Source organism: Pezoporus occidentalis, unplaced genomic scaffold (assembly GCF_034315485.1).
Source record: "Pezoporus occidentalis ecotype Australia unplaced genomic scaffold, CSIRO_AGI_Poc_V1 ctg15, whole genome shotgun sequence".
In the NCBI taxonomy this organism is placed as follows: Eukaryota; Metazoa; Chordata; class Aves; order Psittaciformes; family Psittacidae; genus Pezoporus; species Pezoporus occidentalis.
Window position 1 is genome coordinate 7215176 of NW_026913316.1, and position 20860 is coordinate 7236035.

General features: G+C 38.7%; 1 long non-coding RNA gene across 1 annotated transcript; it reads right to left on the reverse strand.

Annotated features, from left to right (window-relative positions):
• Positions 1-918: 918 nt before the first annotated feature.
• On the reverse strand, positions 919-20638 carry LOC134159640 (uncharacterized). The gene is made up of 3 exons (XR_009963228.1): positions 20501-20638; positions 9839-9920; positions 919-1026 (listed from the first exon to the last, which is right to left on the reverse strand). It is a non-coding gene; the product is annotated as an uncharacterized LOC134159640 (long non-coding RNA).
• Between the last annotated feature and the right edge of the window lie 222 nt (positions 20639-20860).

Genomic DNA, 20860 nt, shown 5'->3' on the forward strand with positions numbered 1-20860 from the left:
CTCCCTAAAATGTTCATACTGTAGCATATACATGTACTTCACTAGAGCTCCTCTTTCAGATCACACATCAGTGCACTACACTATATAAATTGAATTAAACTTTCACAAAATAATGAAAGGAGAACACAAGTAGATCGTGCATTCAATCATTTTTTTAAGGATTGATCAAAAAGATGGCTTCCCACAATTTAAAAGCAAGACTCACATAAATATCTAAATGCCTGATCCAAGTTTCTGTAACGCTATCAGAGACCCGCAATGGGAGGTGAAGTGAATTCCTAAACACTTCCAGCTAAACTTTAATTGGCAGGACACTACAGTTTACAGGACCAGATTCAAAGTACACACAAGGCAATGAAATCATTCCTGTTTGTTTCAGTGAGCTATGTATGGGCTTCATACAGATGAGGATGTCCATTTAGATACAGAGCTTTCCTTACACATCTTTCAATTGACAGCAGGCCAACACCACTGCTGGTTGCCCTCCAGTTTGGGGATCCTTCCTGGGGCCACCAAGGCAACTCCTGATTCTATACTGGCCACTCCTTAGATGGAGAAAGTGGTTCATCTCTCCTCCCTCTGCTTTGCTTTTCTGCATCTTTTTTCATAGACCTAGACAAAAGTATGCTGTCCTTGCTCCCAGGAGGATGCTGAGCTGTGAGCCTACATGAATCTTATCGTGATCAAAGAGAGAAAATGGGAAGGCGTGGTAGCTACCAAAAATAAAGCTGGCATCCAAAATTCACATAGTAATCAAGTGTAAAAGAGGTTGAATGTGTGTATATGTGTGCATACATGCATAATACTGAGGATTTTTACCAGCTGTCACTATTCAACTCTTTCTTCCCATATCTAACTTAGTAGCCAAGTCCTGGGTGAAAAGTACTTCCCTCATCCCATAGCATGACTCACCTTCATTGCAGAGCTGAGTGCTAGCCTTCTCTCCTAAACCAGTTTTGATACAAACACTGTAACTCCTCTCAGGCCTCTGAGTGATGGGGAGTCAGGAGCACCACCGTGTGGCACCTGGGAAATACAAAATAAAAAGCAATCGCAAGCAGAACGGCCACTGCAGTGACACACATAAAGCTGGTGAGGCATAAGTTCTATGAAAAGACGCAACACTCCTTTTCTTCTAAGTAACAACACCAATTTGCCTTGTTCAGGTGTATTTTTAAATCTAAATATCTAATAGTGCAGGTAGCCAGCTTGTAGACAATATGCTGTGTAGCATGTGTAAGTGCTGGACCAAGAGGGGGAGATGTTTTGTGGGAGTTTTTTGTTTCATTTAAAACCAAATTGTGTTATCATCTGGTGGTGAAGGTTTAGTTGCTATAGTTACATTTTGTTAAACATACTCTGGAATACTGCTAAATTTGGCTTCCAAAGCCTCCAAAACACAATACTGTTTGTGAGAAGAACATGGCAGGTTGTTATCTGGAAGTAACTGTTTGTCCCTGTGACATGCTGAATAATGCTAGATGAGCCTTATGTGTAAAGGTGCCCAGGGAAAGATATAACACACAACATTGTTTTTCCAGTCACAGCAATAAGCCCCCCCTTTCAAACTGAATGAGTTTTAGTTTTGATCAAGAGAAGAAAGGAAGGGAAGGGAAGGGAAGGGAAGGGAAGGGAAGGGAAGGGAAGGGAAGGGAAGGGAAGGGAAGGGAAGGGAAGGGAAGGGAAAGAAAGAAGAGAAAAAAAAAGAAAGAAAGAAAGGAAAAAGAAAAAAGAAAGAAAAAAGAAAGAAAAAGAAAGAAAGAAAGAAAGAAAGAAAGAAAGAAAGAAAGAAAGAAAGAAAGAAAGAAAGAAAGAAAGAAAGAAAGAAAGAAAGAAAGAAAGAAAGAAAGAAAGAAAGAAAGAAAGAAAGAAAGAAAGAAAGAAAGAAAGAAAGAAAGAAAGAAAGAAAGAAAGAAGAAAGGAAAGAAAGAAGAAAGGAAAGAAAGAAAGAAGAAAGAAGGAAGAAAGGAAAGAAAGAAAGAAGAAAGAAAATAAAAGAAAGAAAGGAAAGAAAGAAAAGAAAGAAAGAAAAGAAAAAAAGAAAGAAACAAAGAAAAAGAAAGGAAGGAAGGAAGGGGAAAGAAAGAATAAAAGAAAGAAAGTAAAGAAAGGAAAGAAAAAAAGAAAGAAAAAGAAAGGAAGGAAGGAAGGAAGGGGAAAAAAAGAATGGAAGGAAGGAAGGAAGGAAGCTGCATGGTTCTGAGTTGCCATCTGGGCTTAAACGAGGACACCCGTAAGATGCCTTGCTGCTACAAAATAACCATTTTCCACAGAATACAGTCAAGGAAGCTTGAAAGTGTAGAAATCAAATTATGTACATTAAACTAACTTAGCTATATACATCACAGGTGTGTAACAACAACTTTCCCCTCCATTTCTACTGCTTCACCACTATCTTCTCTTTCACAGCTCCTCTGATGTTTTGATGAGGCTACAGAACACTTCTTTTCCTAATCGATTTTCACTGTCTTTTTTCTATATTTATTTCTATTTTTTATCCATCTTTTCATACGTTTCTGAGGCTGTGAGCTGCCTCATGCATACTAATTGCTATGGTAGTATAAACAGCAAGGAACTGTTGTCTCAAATTACAAAATTATTTCTGAAAAGATGTGGATTTTAAAAATCAAACATGCCAGTGGAGGTATAATACATAGAACTTGACCAATTTGTTCACTTTTATGAACTCTGTTTCACTCAGGGATAGTGATCTGAAAGCTGCAAAACTGGTGAAATACAGGTGCCTTGCTGTGTCTCCAGATTCGTTGTTTGTGTATGAGGAGCATTGATTTATACTGAGAATTTCAATCCAGCTTCAGTCAAGTCATAGACTCCACTTGTCACTCAGTAATGGCTTTCTTATCACAGAAGGTCAGAAGAGCCCTTGTCAGTATTTTCAGACTTCAGTTGCCTCTGGTATGGTGATTTCACCAGGCATCAGTGCTGCCACTGAGTGGTTCTGCTCTCATCATGTTTGTTCTGGAGTGTTCCGCATCAGAGCAAGTTAGAGATGCCTAAATCTGTCAGGGAGCTCTCATGAGGCCCTGCTTCAGCTCTGGATAGAGATCATAGGGTCACTGGTAGCGTCAATACATTTCATTTTTTTCCCCAGCACTGACATTTAAAGATGTCTTGCTAAAATTTGGCCCCTCATACTGTTGATACTAGGCAGCGATCTTCCACTCATTTGCTTTACCACAGGACTGGGAATGACAAGTTGCAGTTCTATTCATTTAGAATCATAGAATAATTAGGGGTGGAAAGGACCTTCAGATCATCTAGTTCCAGCCCCTCTGCCATGGGCAGGTACACTTCACACTAAATAATCTCACCCAAGGCTTCATCCAACTTGGCCTTGAACACAGCCAGGGATGGAGCATTCACAACCTCCCTGGGCAACCCATTCTAGTGCCTCACGACCTTAACAGGAAAGAATTTCTTCCTTATATCCAATCTAAACTTCCCCTGTTTAAGTTTTAAGCCGTTACCCCTTGTCCTGTTGCTACAGTCCCCAGTGAAGAGTCCCTCCCCAGCATCCCTATAGCCCCCCCTTCAGATACTGGAAGGCTGCTATGAGGTCTCCACGCAGCCTTCTCTTCTCCAGGCTGAACAGCCCCAACTTCCTCAGCCTGTCTTCATACAGGAGGTGCTCCAGTCCCCTGAGCATCCTCGTGGCCCTTCTCTGGACTTGTTCCAACAGTTCCATGTCCTTTTTATGTTGAGGACACCAGAACTGCACACAATACTCCAGGTGAGGTCTCACAAGAGCAGAGGGGCAGGATCACTTCCTTCGACCTGCTGGTCACGCTCCTTTTGATGCAGCCCAGGATACGGTTGGCTTTCTGGGCTGTGAGTGCACACTGCCAGCTCAAGTTCATTTTCTCATCAACCAACACCCCCAAGTCCTTCTCCTCAGGGCTGCTCTGAATCTCTTCTCTGCCCAACCTGTAGCTGTGCCTGGGATTGCTCTGACCCAGGTGTAGGACCTTGCACTTGCCATGGTTAAACTTCATGAGGTTGGCATCAGCCCACCTCACAAGCATGTCAAGGTCCCTCTGGATGGCATTCCTTCCCTCCAGCGTATCAACCGAACCACACAGCTTGGTGTCATCGGCAAACTTGCGGAGGGCGCACTCAATCCCACTGTCCATGTCCCCAACAAAGGTGTTAAACAAGACTGGTCCCAACACCGATCCCTGAAGGGCACCACTTGTTACTGGTCTCCAGCTGGACATTGAGCCATTGACCACAACTCTTTGCATGTGGTCATCCAGCCAGTTCTTTATCCACTGAGTGGTCCACCTATCAAATTGATGTCTCTAATTTAGAGACAAGGATGTTGTGTGGGACAGTGTCGAATGCTTTGCTCAAGTCCAGGTAGATGACATCAACTGCTCTACTGCTGTCCATCAGTTCCGTAGCCCCATCATAGAAGGCCACCAAATTGGTCAGGCAGGATTTCCCCTTAGTGAAGCCATGCTGGCTGTCACCAAGCACCTTGCTGTTTTTCATGTTCCTTAGCATGCCTTCCAGGAGAATCTGCTCCAAGATTTTGCCAGGCACAGAGGTGAGACTGACTGGTCTGTAATTCCCCAGGTTCCACTTGTGTTGTCAAAAGCTGGGTCATTCAGAAGTGACAGGTTTGGCCAGTGGAAGGACTGGGGAAGGAACTTGAGGGAATTAGTTTTCAATAGATGCTTGGTATAGGCCAGAAACATACATAAATTTACATAATGCATAATGTAAGAAGAAATCATTTTGCTTTTTGTGTGATAATGTATCCAGAAACCTATTTCTATTTAATTAGCTGCAATACTTAATGTTCTCAGTTATATTTTAAGGGGCTTCTAAAAGAGGCAATTGGACCTATACCAGTGCTTCAACATTCTGTGCTGTTGCACACCTGCCTGTGTTGGCAATGGGGCTGGGCGATGCAGGTGCCTCCTCAGCTGACTGCTCGCCTCTAAGTGACTTCTGTACAGCACAAGATCTACTATCCAGTCTACAGGAGAAATCCAGGCTGTTTCCTGTGTATGAGATGATGTTATGGAAAATATAGAGAAAGAAAATACTGATGACTTCAAAAGGACCAAGATTTAATCTCAGTGAGCTTTGTGTCCACATCTGGGGTTTCCCCTCTCAAGAAGACTGCTTGGCTGTCACTTTTTATGTTGTATATTCATAGGATGCTCATTTGAATGAGCTCAAGGTCAGACTGTAACAACATGGTTTTCCTGAACTACTTCAGGCCATCTTGTCCAAAATGCAGTAATTATTATAGGGTGGAATCATAGAATTACAATTATGCAGCCTGAGAAGGGAATATGAAATTCTTCTCTGGATTCACTTTTTTGGCTACCACTACAATTATGTGTTACATCAAGAATTTCCTCATGGGTCAAGTAGTTTAGTATCAGCTTGATTCCCAAGTTGTGCTGTCATATTTACAATCAGCTGTCATAGCTCTTGTCAGGTGCCAGGAAGAGAGATTTAAGCTTAGGCATGGGGGATCTCACTTTTATTTCTATCTTTGGCACTGTCTTGGAGACTGAATTTGTGAAAGTAACCTCCTGTCTCTCTGGTTTCCCTTCCCTTCCACCTTTATAGGGCTTGCAAATTACCTGTGACATGGGTTTTTACTCTTTGCAATAGCCATTTCTGACTGTGAGAAAAGGTTCCCCATTAATGAAATGAAAGGAAGGACTTCTGGATGTGAAGTTGTGAGCTGCCACTGTTCAGGCAAAAGACTTGGTGGGATGGCAGGAGTGGTTCCCTCCCAGCATGGGGTTTGTTCCTTGCCTCTTGCTGTGTGTTATATGAGCACAGTGGTTAGTTTAATGGAGATCTAGCCCTGGCTGCTCTTACCTCCTAGGCACTAAAGTAATGTAAATAACAGTCACAGGGTCTTTTCCTCTGAGAGCTTAAAAATGTGTTGCGTTAACACTGCAAAAGCTGACAAGTGTCTGTATGTTTGTTCTTGTGTCTTTGGTGCACTGGATAAGGTTTTTCTCCTGGGACTTGAAAAGGTACTTGGAAAAGGCTTTTTTAGGAAGTTAGCTTTATGGGATTATTTTAATCATAATGCGGCTTTCAAGGCACACTGGCTGTGTTTAATATTTTGAGTTATGTTTAATGATTTCTGTTTTCCTCTTGTGCATATTTATTTTTATCATCTACTTTTCTCTATGTTTAAAGTCTAGGATGATTTCATAGGCAGGTGCTACATAAATAAAGTGTCTTACTATTTTAATAAGCTGCAGCAGGACAGCAATTAGAAAAGTCCATCTGTTCATATCGCCTTTTTAATCATTGGTATTGCTGGGATTTACTGTTCGGGGGAAAGGTGAAGTGGAAAGAACTTCCATGTGAGAGAAAGGAACTACTCCTCTCTCTCTTATGCCCACTGAAGAAATCGTTCCCTGAAGGCATTGAAATAAATGGAGTAGGTTATATTTTAGGACTATGTCCAGTCTTTCTCTTCCTGCCTCTTGCAACATTATGGAAAGGGTTACTTATGGCAGTACAGCTATGCAGGAAAACATGCAGCCATCTGTGCTCAAAATGTGTGTCATGTGTGTACAAGCAGCAGGGTTTCCGCTGGGCCTTGCATTAAACACCTGAACCAAACTTTTCTGAAGGGTCAGAAATGTTGTTTTAACTGATATTCTTCTGGTTATTTGTTATTGCTGCAAAACTCTGTACTTCCAGAAGCCAGCTACTCTTGAAAGAAAAAAAATATCAAAATAATGCTTTTAAAAGAGAAAAAAAAAAAAACAGAGAATACTATTTCCAGCTGGGAATACTAGCAGGAAAGCTAGAAAACTCTTGATTTTCTGTGATTTTCAGCTGAAAGTAGAAAGCTGTGATATAACAAAGCTGGGGTTGGCAAACTGCAGCAGCAAGCACATTAGCCAGGTCCTAGGCTGTCCTGGGGCTTACTCCCAACTCTGCAGTATCAGGCTGTGCTGGCACACCTTCAGCCAGCCACCTCACCAATGGTCTCCCTTTTTCTTTTTGGACTAGTGACTGTTTCTGAGTGTGTATTTTATGAGTGTGTAGTAGAGAGTGACCAAGATCTAAACTGATGTCTAAGCTTGACTATGGTTTAAATAATTGCTCTGATGTTTAGCTATTATTAACTGCAACCCTGAAGACAGTTTTCTTTGGAGAAATTCTATGATTCCTATGTTGTTTCGGACTTGGTCTGGGATCCTTTTTAACTTACACTGCTGTAAATCAGACCAGGCTCTCATACTTTGTACACATACTCCTTTTTTGCACATTGAGAAAATAGAAAACTAGATAGGGTAACAAATTTTATTGAAATCTATGTCACTGTCTATTGCATTTTGAACGTAAGCATGCCTACAGACCCATTCTGTACTACAGGAGCATATACTTTATTTTCACTGAAACTCTTTCTTTGTAGTTTTGATTGTAAGCTTTCCTCTTTTTTGTTGCAGTCATCAGAATTTGTTACTGTAATTCTGTAATATTTATTGTGTAAAAGGTACTTGAGGCACTTTGTTGTTCCTGCAAACTGAGAAATCAGTTATAGTTTCACCAGAGAATAGAATTTGCTCTTCTTGCCAGAAGATACATTCCTTCTTGGAGATGCACAGCTAGTCTCTTGCTGAAGGAGGTCAGCCTGCCTAACTTCTTGGGGGTCTGCCTGCTGCAAGGGAGGGTATAATTCAGCATCTGAGTAGCACAGGCTGATATTACAAAGCCTGGTTTCTGAAATATGCCATTTTTGCAATTGGGTAAAATATTGGGTTTAATTATGTTGTTTGATTTCTTTTCCTGAAATATAGAAAAATATACGGAGATTGAATATTTCTTATCACTAGTCTAAAACATTTTATTAAACAGGTAAAATTTCTTTTATCTTTGTGTCTTTGGAACTAATTGCTCGCATTATATTTCTGCCTAAATGCATTTAAAACAAATGATGTTTTGACTGCATTTATACTTGCTTAACTCTAATTCTTCTTGGTGTTCAAAACAAGCTGAATCTGGTGTATCTCAAGCACCAAAGTATTTCTATCACTACAGCATCTTATTGTTGGCTGGAGAAGTTCTCCGAACACAGGACAAAAAATAATTATCACTGAGTTAAAGAGTGTAATCTACAACTGGCAGATATAGTCAGATGGGAAATGCAAGTAGTGCTGTCAGTTAAGATGATAGAGCTATCAGCACAGTAGAAGCTTAACCATCATCATGTTATACAGGCATTGGGAAAGGCAGTGCTCTAAGGAGATTTGGAAAACGGCAATAAAACAGGTTGCAGATGTTTCTGAGATGCTGAAAGGGGGAATGTGATGGAGCATGAAGGTAACTGTTTTAAAACTGAACAAGAGTAAGGTAGCGGCTGGCTGGAGTTCAGTGCTGTCCAGCCATCCTATTCATTTTTGATGATGCAAAATGGGAGAAACTTGTTATCCAAAGGACCAGTTGCTATGCGCTCTCCTTCTGCAGCCTCCACATGTTGTTGTGCCACTTTGTAACAAATTTCTGTAGGATGTATAAACTGTCTTTCTGCTCAGAGGAGGTATATCAATCCCCAGTCACATTCAGCTCTCTTTATAGCATATTTGTAAAAGTTGTCAGATTGTTCATTCTAAGGCATATAATGTGGATGACCTGCACAGGGATAGAGTCTCCCAGGGAATCCCCTGCAAGAAGTATGCTCTAGCGGAGCTTCATTTAGAGTACCCAGGCTGAAAACACCTTTGTAATTAGGCCAAATCCCTGAAGTTTTCCTCACTAACTTGGACCATGTCCTACAAATTCAACCCAAATCAGTGCCTCTGGAGGCAAAGACTTCCCAAAAATGAAGTAATACCAAGTCATAAACTTCAGCTGCTTTATTAACTTTGTTAGCAGTGGGTGTACCTAGGTCAGAATGACCCTCTGTCATGCCAGAAAACAGCACCAGATAGTCATGGAGAACATGGTCTTTCCCCAAAAGAGCTGATCTGAGGACAGATAATCTGAGGACAGATAATCAGCCTTTTAACATTATCATTGCTGCAGAAGGGAGAGGCTCTGTCTTCTGTCCCATTTACCTTGGGAACAAGACATTACAACAGTGGCAACGCCTAAGTTAATTCCTCACTAGATTCATTTCCATCATTTGATGTTGCTGACTTTATCTCTGCCCTATAGTCATGAGCTAAAGATTTGTGCAACACGTTCTCCAAACTCAAGCATATAATTGCATGGGTCATCTGGTTTTATGATGGTTTTGCTGGGTAGTTAATTTTCTTCATAGCAGCTAATATGGCGCTATGTTTTGGATTTGTGCTGGAAACTGTTGATAACATAGGGGTGTTTTCATTATTGCTGGGCAGTGCTTACACAGAACCAAGGCCTTTTCTGTTCTTCACACCACCCCACCACTGAGCAGCTTGAGGGTGCACAAGAAGCTGGGAGGGGTCACAGACAGGACAGCTAAGGCTCATTCTTTCGTGTCCCAGTGCAAATAGAGCTCAGACATGAAAATATTGCATTCAGCCAGAAAGAAGCTCCTGCAAAGGAGAAAACCCCAGTCTCAACAGCAACCAAAACAACTCTTTCTTATACACTCCAGAATCCAGGAATAGGGGATGACTTGCAGACCAAATCTTCTAAGAAATGTGGAGAAGCTGCATTATGACACCCTTAAGGTCAGAAAGCAATACAGTGTGCTGTAAATTGATCACAGGTGGTTGTAAGTAGCAGCAAAAAGTCAGGACACTAATTTCTGTACAAAATTTATCACTATAACTAAAGTAAAGACCTACTATTGTTTTTCCCACAAGGAAGAATTCCAGCAAAGGGAAAGAGGGCTCACCTGGCACATATATGGGATTCAGCAATCTCAGAGCTGAGGCCAGCATAAACATCTTGTGCAAGAGATAGGACAATGGCCAGTTCTAGAAAGAGATAAAAAATAAGAGGTCAGCTTAGAGCTAATTTATCCTTTTTTTTCCATCCCAGAGCTACAGAGCTCAGCTTGGGATCTGTTCCACTTGTTTTGCAGCTCACAATCCAGAGACTCATAGTGGTTTATGTGCTTCCATTGCCAACAGGTTCTTATTTAAACTCATCCTTTGATGCATCCAACCACAGGATGAGACTTGAGGAGCATCAGGACATGGAGCATCACCATTATACCTCCATTACAGAAGAAAGACATCAGAACCCTCCTGGCCCTGATGCTTTCTCACCTTTCTCCTCATTCCTTGTGAGTCTTATTTCTCTGTGTGCTATATTCCTAAGGTAATTTGTTAAATGGCATCACAAATAATGCAGAGAACATGCTGGTATGTCTTACTTTCTCAGACACTGTAGGGAAAAAAAGAGCAATGCTCCCTCTCTTAGGCAAAGGGAAATAAAGTACTCATAGGCTATCAGTGGATCTAGCCTACTGCATGTGCAGATGATTTGGTAACAGCTGCCAGCTAGTTCCTGATCTACTCAGTGTCCAGTGCCCCTTCTGCAAACTCCCAAAAGAGAGAAAAACATCTCTTGAAAGGCTTCCAGCTCTGCTTTCAAGTTCTAACAGGGCAGAAAGTGCTCCAAAAATTACCATTCTCCAGCTCCAGGAAACAGAGAGAAGCACATCAGACAGTAGAAAATATTTTGTCTCCCATTTTGAAGTTTCTGATATTGGATTTTATCTTAACTTACTCTAATTGCTTCATTAGATCAATCTTCACTCGTAAAATAACTATAAAACCATCTCTTGCTCTAGTATGGACAGCAACAAATAACACAAAAAATGGCTATATTTTATTTTCTCACAAGAGTTTGAAAGAAACTATTGTAAAGTGCAAAGATCAAAGGCAGAGAGGCTCTGAAGAATTAGCACAGATGCAATATGCATTCTCTTTTTAATCTTCAATTTCATCTGTAAATATAAGCATATAATCTAGGTGTGAGCCTCATTTTGCAGCTCAGTGCTAATAAAAATATGCCAGAGAGCAATGTAATGATAAAAATTCCTTTCCAAAGTTGAAAAATGACACAGAATAATCATAATGAGTTTCTACACTGCAGTTTTACTTCAATTACTCGAGAGATAAGGATGACTTGAGGACTTTGTCATTCAATTGCAAATTAAAGCGTCACTTCATATGCAGCAGGATCAGGCACTGAAATCACTTATCAGGAGTTTGACACTTATAAGATCTTCAGTGTCTGGAACTCATCCTATCTTGTCCTGACAACTTGTGTGCCTGGATGAGGCTGCTTTATGCATTCAGCCATTAGGGTCTCAGTGCAGCTGTTTGTCTAGCTCAAAATATTTTCAACAACATGGAAGGAGGAAGTAAAGGAAAAGAGGAAACACAGCTCTATCCTTATTTCCTAGCTTGGGATCAATAATTTTGCACTAAACCAAAATGATTTAAAGAACTAAAATTCCTTATGGCTATCATGAAATATTTTATGTATGCGCAGAGCATTCTTAAGATCAAAGAAAGACGCCAGTTCAGGAAAGTGTCACTGCTCAAGATACACGAACCAATTTGATTGCTGTGGGTTATTGTCTGGCATAATGCCCTAGTGGCTAAAACAATTTCCACTGATCTGAGTTACTTTTAAATCTTTCTCTTTCCTGACGGGTCATTTTTCCAACATTCAAGCCCAGTCACACAGCTATAGATTATTCTGGGGATCGAGATGGATTCCTCCATCTTATCAGTTGCTTTTACTATGTTTTCTATTGAAACATTTAAAATTAACTGAAACATAAAACAGAAGCAAACTCTCCCCCGTTATTGAATAAGCTTCCCACATAACCTTTCCACCAAAATACACATTCTATTTTCACTCTAAAATAAATATGCAATTTTTTTTCATGTGACCTGTAATGACTTCAGCAGTAGATGTTGAGAGAATGCCAACCATTAAGTGTCCCATTATTTGGAATTTAGGACACTGTAGTGAAAGACATGACCCAGTCCTCAAGTCCCCTCAAGCACATGTGGGATTTTATGATTTGAATCCTAAATTACAGGTGAATTCTCTAACCATGAAGTTCTTGTCAGAATCTTGTCACGTCCTCCTTTGTTTGAGGCCCAATAGATAAAACAGATGGGGAAATTCATGGCTATCTTATGACTCTCGGTGAAAGTCCTGAGTCATTCTTCAGTGGGACACCATACTGTTTTGTTGGGCTTTTTTTACCCTTGACATTTACATCCAAACATGAAGAAGTCAGGCAGCTTTCAAGGTGAATATTTTAAGGTCTGATATCTAATTCACTGTATGTATCTTTCACTTTAAATGGATTCTGAAATCAAGACCAAATTTACTTTACAGACTGCATTTAAAAACTGGAATTTAGCCGTGCATTGGAACATAAATAGGAGCAGAGAAATTGTAGCCACCTGTACCAGGACCACCAGTACAGTAACTTCTTTCCAATGTCAACATTTAAGAGGAAGCTTTTAAGATTAGATCTGAAGGCCATGGCAGAAAACTGCATTAAAATACATTAAATGTACTAAAAATAGTACAAACTGCTTAGTACAGAATATTTAGGGAAACAGCAACTAGAACTGCACCAAAGCTACTAAAGTATCCATTCCTAATTCCAGAATTCCTAGGGGCTGCCGACTGCAATCATGAAATGTTTGAGGACAAGAAAAACAGAGTTTCAGATTTAGAAATAAAATTGAGTGAATTCCCTGTGCATCTGTTCACTGACAGGTGGCTTGAAGCACAATCCATCATTAAACTAGCAACACATCCCCACTGGAAGTGTAGCAAGAAGAAACACCTATCAAAAAACAAAGTACTTTTCCTCATCCATTTAACTGTATTTATGGCAAAGAATCATCTCCACCTCACAGTTCTAAATACCCATGGCTGCAGTGATCCAGTCACTCCACTACAGTAGACTCTGGCTCAGGCAAGTGAGGAATTACAGAGTAAAGCAATGAGGCGTGGCCCTCACACTGTTCCTATCATCCCATTGATATGAGATGAACACATCTAGCTTTGACCACAAATATCTAGGCATGTGTCCTACCTAACATTTTACAGCAGCCATAAATTATGTGCAAAAGTAAGTCCTTATTAAAAAAAAAAAAAGAAAAGTTCAAAAAAAGGTGTTCAGTTTCTTAATATGACAATTGATGTCACAAAAATACTTTTTGTCTGGAATCCTATGAGGTTTAACATTTTGCAGTAAGCCAGAATTTGTCCATAAATGGTGCAAGCCTAGTCCCTCGGCACAAGTCATCATACCTATACTCAGAAGCCTCTGATTTGCAGTACCCCCCAGGCATGGAAGCAAAGCTCAAAAACGCGCTGTACCACTCACACAGGTCAGACCTTACTGTAAGTGAGAGATTTCATCAGCGAAGACTTTTAAAACAACTGTGCCTGAAGTTTTGACAGTTGTCATAAATTATGAGGATTCTTGCTTCCAGATAAGACTTTTTTCCCCAAAGCTACACTAAGCATTTAATTGTCCATTGAGACCAAGTAGGGGAGAAGAAAGGAAGGACTTATACATCACAGAGTGAGCAATAAGGAAAAAAAAGAACTGAAGAACATGCAAGGCAAGGAAACTCTTAATGTCAACCAAGTGAGAAAAATTCATGAGATGAATTCAGAATTTTGTTAGAAGGCAAGCAGGCCTCTTCTCATTCCTCTTAGGATGTTTGTCTTTCCAAGCCTTTTACAGAGAAGCAGCCAGTGGTACTCTTAACAGTGCATCTTTTGGGAAAAGCAATTACCTGAAGACGCTGCCCAAAAAAATTGCTGAACTTTTTCCAAACATCTTTCTGCTCCAGTGCTTTAGAAAGGAGTCTTGTTTCGTGTTTAGCCAATCAGGGAAATAAAACAAGAAAAAAGTCAAATTAAAGGTATTTTTTTTAATCTCAAGAAGGTGATCAGAAACATGAAAGAAATGCAGATATCAGGTGCTATCAGCTTTTTTTTTTTTTTTTTCAGGAAAAATTCTAGATATTGTTCCAACAGGTTGCTTCAGAACATCTGTTGACCTGTGGATGTTTAGGATGAGAAGCCTCAATTTGAAATCTGGTGTAAATTTCAAATAACAGAGTCTATAAATTGTAAGTATGACACAGGAAAGAGAACATACAACTGTTTCACAATAGCTGCCTTAGGCACAGCCATGATCAGTCTGCTTCTTAGAAAAGATAAAAATGTAATTTTGAGAGCTGTGCAGGATATAAAATCAATACCTTTATTATCAATTGTGGAAAAAAATTTGCCTTTTTTTTTTTTTTGTTAATTTTCTTACTGTTAGGTAATACCTGTGACAGTTGAAAGCATAAAAGTTAAATATCTATATATGCAGCATGTGGGTTTTTTTTCATTTATATTGATTCATACATTATCTTGCCACAAATACTGTCAAGACTGCTCTATTTGTGTCAGAGATTAAGCCACATTCAAAAAAATCATAGAATCCTGCAACTGTACAGTCATTTGTGTTGGAAAAGACCTGTAAAATCATCGGGTACAACCATTAACTGCTATTACATAATTAAAAGAGCCTAATTTTAAATGAAAACGCAATAGCTAGACAAAGGGCTAACACAGCCCAAGAATTTCTGAGGGAGGCAATTGATCGTGGTTAACTGTGGCTGTTTCTGTCTGTTTTACAGTGACACAGGAAGAATGGATGTAGGTTTGTTTGCAAGGGCAGTTTGAAGCAGAAGGCAAAAGCAGCAGACAGAGAAGAAGATACGTTGCAGGATGAGAGGAGGCACTAAAATACCTTGTATTTTGTACTGTGTGTGAATTAAATTTTATACACAAAATGTAATTAAGGCACACATGACAAACATACTTTTAAAACATTTTAGGTATTCCATAAAATTACTTTGATATTACAATTGATCATGCAAATTAAAAAAAAAACAAAACCTACAAAAAAAAAAGAATCAGATTTACATTATTCCTTCTATATTTATTTTAATGAAAATAAACATGCTTTCAAGATTTGCATGACCCTGAAGAGGTTAGCATCCATTAGAAACTTCATCTTAGCATCTAAACCCATAATCTAGTTTTGTGATATGTTTCTTGATCAGATGACTGACTCACTGTTTTATCTCCTTTTTCTTTACCAGTAATTTCACTCAGTTTTCACTCCTTTTTTGCATGCAGCATGACCAAAAAACGTTTGCATAAATTTGTTTTTTGGATATGAATGACTGTATAGGAAAGGTCACAAAAGGTTTCTGGAGACTGAACTCCGTTTAATATAATTTTAGACTGCTTTGGATTTCAGCTTGATGATACTAATATAGTATTAACACTGTCCTAAAGACAGAAAATAAAAAAGGTCCACAAGCATTAAATAAAACCAAGAAAAGCACCCTTTGGGACAGAAATTAATCATGTTTGCTAAAGAATATATGGAAACGGAAGTGTTGATAATAGCAGGAATCTTGTCAGGATGAACGCATACCTGTCCCCACTACCTTGCAACAAGGTAAATATTGCAATGACACAAAAACATCCCTGCAATTATTTTACAGAAGTATTTCAGTCTAGCCATCAGTGAAAAAACAGCCTGACCTATTTCCTTCAGCACTTCCCTCCCTATCTCCCCCAGCCATAGAGGCAGTGGAAAACAAAGATATTTGAATTAACATGTCTAATACTAATTGTTTTAACACAGCCTCAAAGGATTTCAAAGAAATGTAATGACATCCAACTGCATGCAGCAAATTTGTTTTCTACCTAATTCTTGTCTGATGATATTTGTACTCTTTCCTGGCCATACTCAAGCACAAAGACAAACATTTTAGTACAGAGCTGTTTTACTGTCCTTGACAGCACTGCAGATGTTACAGGTGACACTCACCCTAGGCTATCTACTTTCCAGTCTTTCAGCCTTCATAGAATCATAGAATGGTTTGGGTTGAAAGGAACCTTAAAGATCATCTGGTTCCAATCCCCTGTCATGAGCAGGGACACCTTCTACCTTACATAATGGTACTAGGAAAAGGGAACATTCATCCTTTCAGGCAACTGATAAATTTTCCCTATACACTGGCAAAGTCAAGAACTGTGAAGAAACATAGAATATAGCTCAGCATGATATGACCGGATTTATTTAACCATTTTAGATCAAAACCCTTTAAGATTCCTATGAATTTACTTCTGGTTTAGCAATCTGACCATTTTTATTGAGCTGTTGTTTTTTCATATCATTTTAAAACCCAGTTAATTCTGGATATCTTGGGTCTTTGTCACTTAGTCACATGAATTTAGGTTTTTTCAAAAGAGACATCACATGGATTCAAATCAAAACAGGTATCACACAGATATTTATAGCTTTGACTAATTACTTCAGTAATTATTTAATTCCCCAAACAGCTACCAGGTTCATGCCTATTATTCCACAAATGTACAGTTAAAACATTATCACAAATTTATTTACATTTTTCATTGTTACTATAAAAGTTATACAAACACAACGTAATTTTTAGCTTATGAAACATTGATTATCCACTGGACAGTCTGGAAAGTGACTTCAAAATATAAAGCAAAACAGGAAAAATCTAAGAAACAATTATTCAAAGTTTACCCTTCTATGTATTCTGTTAGCTTGCTCACAGGCTTATTTTTCTTTTCCAGAAAGGTTAGAAAATCTGGGAAATAGCACCTGAGGTATATATGCCAGTTTTATACAGAAATAAATTCTGTAATAGCCACTACGAAAGCTATTCAAACCAGCATTGATTTCCCCATGCTATCGTATTGTTCCCCTACAGGGCCCCAGTATGCAGCAAAGGGAAGTACAAGTGATGGAAGAATGTGTGAAGGTCTAAATAAAGGGCTACTCCTGCTTTTCCCTAGATGAATATGTCAAATTCCTACAAACTCCTCAACAAACGTTGCTAAGGTTTTGCAGCAACCTGGATTATACTTTGTTGGAGAGTGGTCTGCCCACAAAACAGCTTTTCTTTAGTTACCTTGCTGTCAAGAATAAAGGAGGGTTTGAGGAGGGGGTGAGGAGGGACAATACCAAAACAAAGGACACACAAAAACTGAAATGTACTTAACTAGATTTCAGTATGTAGATATAGCTTTAGAAATACATTCAGAAGTATTGCATCTAAAGAGAGAAATCACTCAACTATGCCTCAACTACAGGACTCCTATCCTAACATGCAGCAAATGGTGGTTTGGCACAGGAAGGTGCTGCAATGCTTATTGAAGGTGACACAAACAGCTTTTACACAGAATGTAATTAAACTTGGCTAATTGATGCAGCAAAAAAAGAGAGACCGTAACATGGCGATTAAGACAATGGTATAGGCAACCTACAGAATTAATAAGAAGGAATTTTTCATCAAACATGAATAACAGAATTACTGACTGCACTTGCTTCACAGTGACTCACTGTACTAAGTTGACTTTTGAAAATGCAGACTCCTGCATGAAGATGGTAGAATCGCTAGATTAAATAGCCCTGTTGGTATTGATTCTGCACATTAGAAACAAGTATGTCACTGCAGTTACTGGTGGTAAGTAATTGCTTTGACCACAGGTGTCTGGGAACTGTGATTTTGAATGGCATTGCAGGTGGAGTCTTTTGAAATTCTTGAATATTTCTGACCCAGAGTTAAGGCATATGGAGGTACACTTACCAAATATGGACGATTTGAAGAACTTTTATTTGAAGATGACTGTTGGTGGACTGACAGCTATCCTCACTACCACATTCTGCCTAAAATAAAACTAGATCTAAATGTGAAATTTGTTTTCATTATTAAAGAAATAGCATGTTGTTAGTCACCAACAAAACAGATCTCTTGAAAAACAGCATGCTCATGTGTTGGCAAAACCAGAACATCTTATTCAATTTCAAACACCATGTGAGCTGCAATGTACAGCTTCACGTAATTAAAATGAAATACATCAACAAAAATAGGAAGTAAAACTTCATAACAGACACAGTTTACTAATTTTGTACTGGACTGTGCTACAGGAGAAATGTGGGTATGATGCAACAGATTACACATTGTATTTTGACTTCTAGAATTAATATTTCTCTGTAGCACTAGGGTTACTCAGAATCATAAATGTTTCATATACTGGCATATGAAAAGTTTTGATTTTAATTTTTTCATGAAAGTCTCTATACAAAATATTAATTATTTAATTAAGTGTAGAATTGATACTTCCAATGTTTAAAAATTTACATGCATCTTTTACGTGTACCTTCTCCAAATGAAAAAGATATCTTTCATTTCTATTTCTGCTCCCTTTACGCCCTGTATCTATTTTTGTAATGATAGAAAGCAAAGATTACAGGTATAGATTTTAGAGTTCGGGGGGGGGAAGAATGGTTTGGGGTTTGTTTTTTTTTCTCTTGGGGGAGTGGGTAAGATTTTTAAAGTAAATAGCATCAAAAAGGTTTTCTTTCTTTTTTTTTGCTTAGGACTATTTTTGTGCTTCACCAACATGAAAAATGTCAAGCAAAATGGATACTTTCTTTAGTACTCTTACCTTGGATAATAGACATGTTCTATTGACAACTGAAAAAATAATACATGTGCCATCTCAGTATTCACAGTATTTTGGGAGGATTTCATTAAACGTTTAATACTTAAACACACCATAGAATCATAGAATAGTTAGGGTTGGAAAGGACCTTAAGATCATCTAGTTCCAACCCCCCTGCTGTGGGCAGGGACACCTCACACTAAACCATATCACCCAAGGCTTCATCCAACCTGGCCTTGAACACCACCAGGGATGGAGCATTCACAATCACCCTGGGCAACCCATTCCAGTGCCTCACCATCCTAACAGGAAATAATTTCCTCCTTATATCTATCCTGAACTTCCCCTGTTTAAGTTTTAACCCATTACCCCTTGTCCTATCTCTATAGTCCCTAATGAAGAGTCCCTCCCCAGCATCCTTGTAGGCCCTCTTCAGATACTGGGAGGCTGCTATGAGGTCTCCACACAGCCTTCTCTTGTCCAGGCTGAACAGTATTCTCATGAAAGCTTTGTAAAAACAGGATTTTAGATGCAAAATAAATTATCCAGTAACAGGAGTATAAGAAACAAAAATGTTCCTATTTTTTAAAAAAATTACAAAATAAAAACCTACCCCAAAACCAACTCCAACACTTAAAGCCATAGTAGTGAAGACTGCTAAGGCCATTGCAGTGAACAGTATCCTACGATCCTGATCAAAATCTAAGAACTGCACTTACTGCTAATTGAATTCAACCCAAATTCAACCAAAATTGAAGTCACCCAGCCTTAAAAACTCCAGAAGCAAGCCACATAACTACTAGTTCTTTTTCCATTGTTGTTGCATATCAGTCCTCTGCTCTGGAGTATTTTAAGAGAAAATAGCTGGCATGTCCTTGGAAATAGATCCTTCATTTGCATATTCCATAGGGAAACTAAAGTTATGTCAAACAGATAAGGTGCTCTCTGCTTCACGTGTGGTGGTGTGTGCAATATCCTGAGAGCCATGGTAGCTCTGGTACGGGAGCTTAGGCATCCAATGCCCTAAGTCCCTTCCTAAATATCCAGTTTAAAATTTCCCCAGCACAATTATCTGTCTTATTCTACTTAGTTGGGCATGCTTCCTTATCAGAATTGAAAATGAGTATAGAGCTTTGAGCATAGATATACAACAGTGTTTTAGTTTTGCTCTGGAGTAGAATTTCCTTCAAGGTAGAAGCTACCTTCAGCTCTCATTAAAAAACAGCATGAGCTGGGACTATATGTCATCCTGAATATGGCAAATGTGAACAACAGCCAGACTGACATTTATTTTTTTATTTATTACAGTTTCACAATAGCCTTTAATAATTCTAACAAAACCATAGAAAAATCATATTTCTCTTCAGACAACACTGGAAAGCATCCAAAAAAAGAAATTCAAGTGTGTGAGGCCTTTGCAGAGACAGAAGTAATTACATCTGTGTGTGAAGGTTTTGACATCTAAGAAGGATTTAACTATAAAAAAAGTATTGTAGGTAGAAATACTTTTAAAAACATCTGTAGAATTTGGTTTAGAGTTGGTTTTGTGTTTTGTTGGTTTTTTTTTGTTTGTTCAGTTTTGGTTTTTTTTTTAAGATTTAAACACTAAGGGTGTCAGTATGATTGAAAGTATATTTAGACAAAATAAGACAGTTTTTCCACAAACTTAGGTAGCACTTATAGACTGCATGCACACAAAATCATGAAACAGAAAACATCCAGGTACATATAATTTTGATCAATGTTTTACAAAGAGTATCTCCAGTAAGAATAAATATTTCTATTAAAATGGAGTAATAGATGCACAGATCATCTTGTCCATTAAGATCCAGTTTACCAAAAGCCCGCCAAAGCCTCTCCACAAACCTCACCTGTCTGTGTACTGGAACTAGTATTAGTGGCAAGCAGGGAAATATTCATCCAGGCTAACTAACTGGTGAGTCCTTATCACCCCTTCCAATGAAGAGAACACTCTGTTAAACCTAGAGATAAAACAAGAGTCACATACCAGATATTTGCCAGAATCTTCCTTCTCCTGTATCGCTTTAATGAGTTAAATATTATTTTGCATGACTGAATTGTTCTCTTCCAGCTACTGCTGCTGGGAGTTCTGAGAAAAAGATATGCAGAAAATTGTGTGTCTCCAGAAGCTTTGTGTAACTGTGAAATCAATAGTCATGCAAACAAACAGGCAGTCTAGCATTTCAGTAACCAAAGGTTATAGCAGATGTTTACTTATCACCTCTCCTGAATGAAACATAGCTACTATGTTTAATATGTAACAGCATCAATTTATATAGCATATCAATGATCAACAGCATTTTGTTTGTTTTCTTATATCAAGCACTGTGGGTAATCAAAAGTAGAA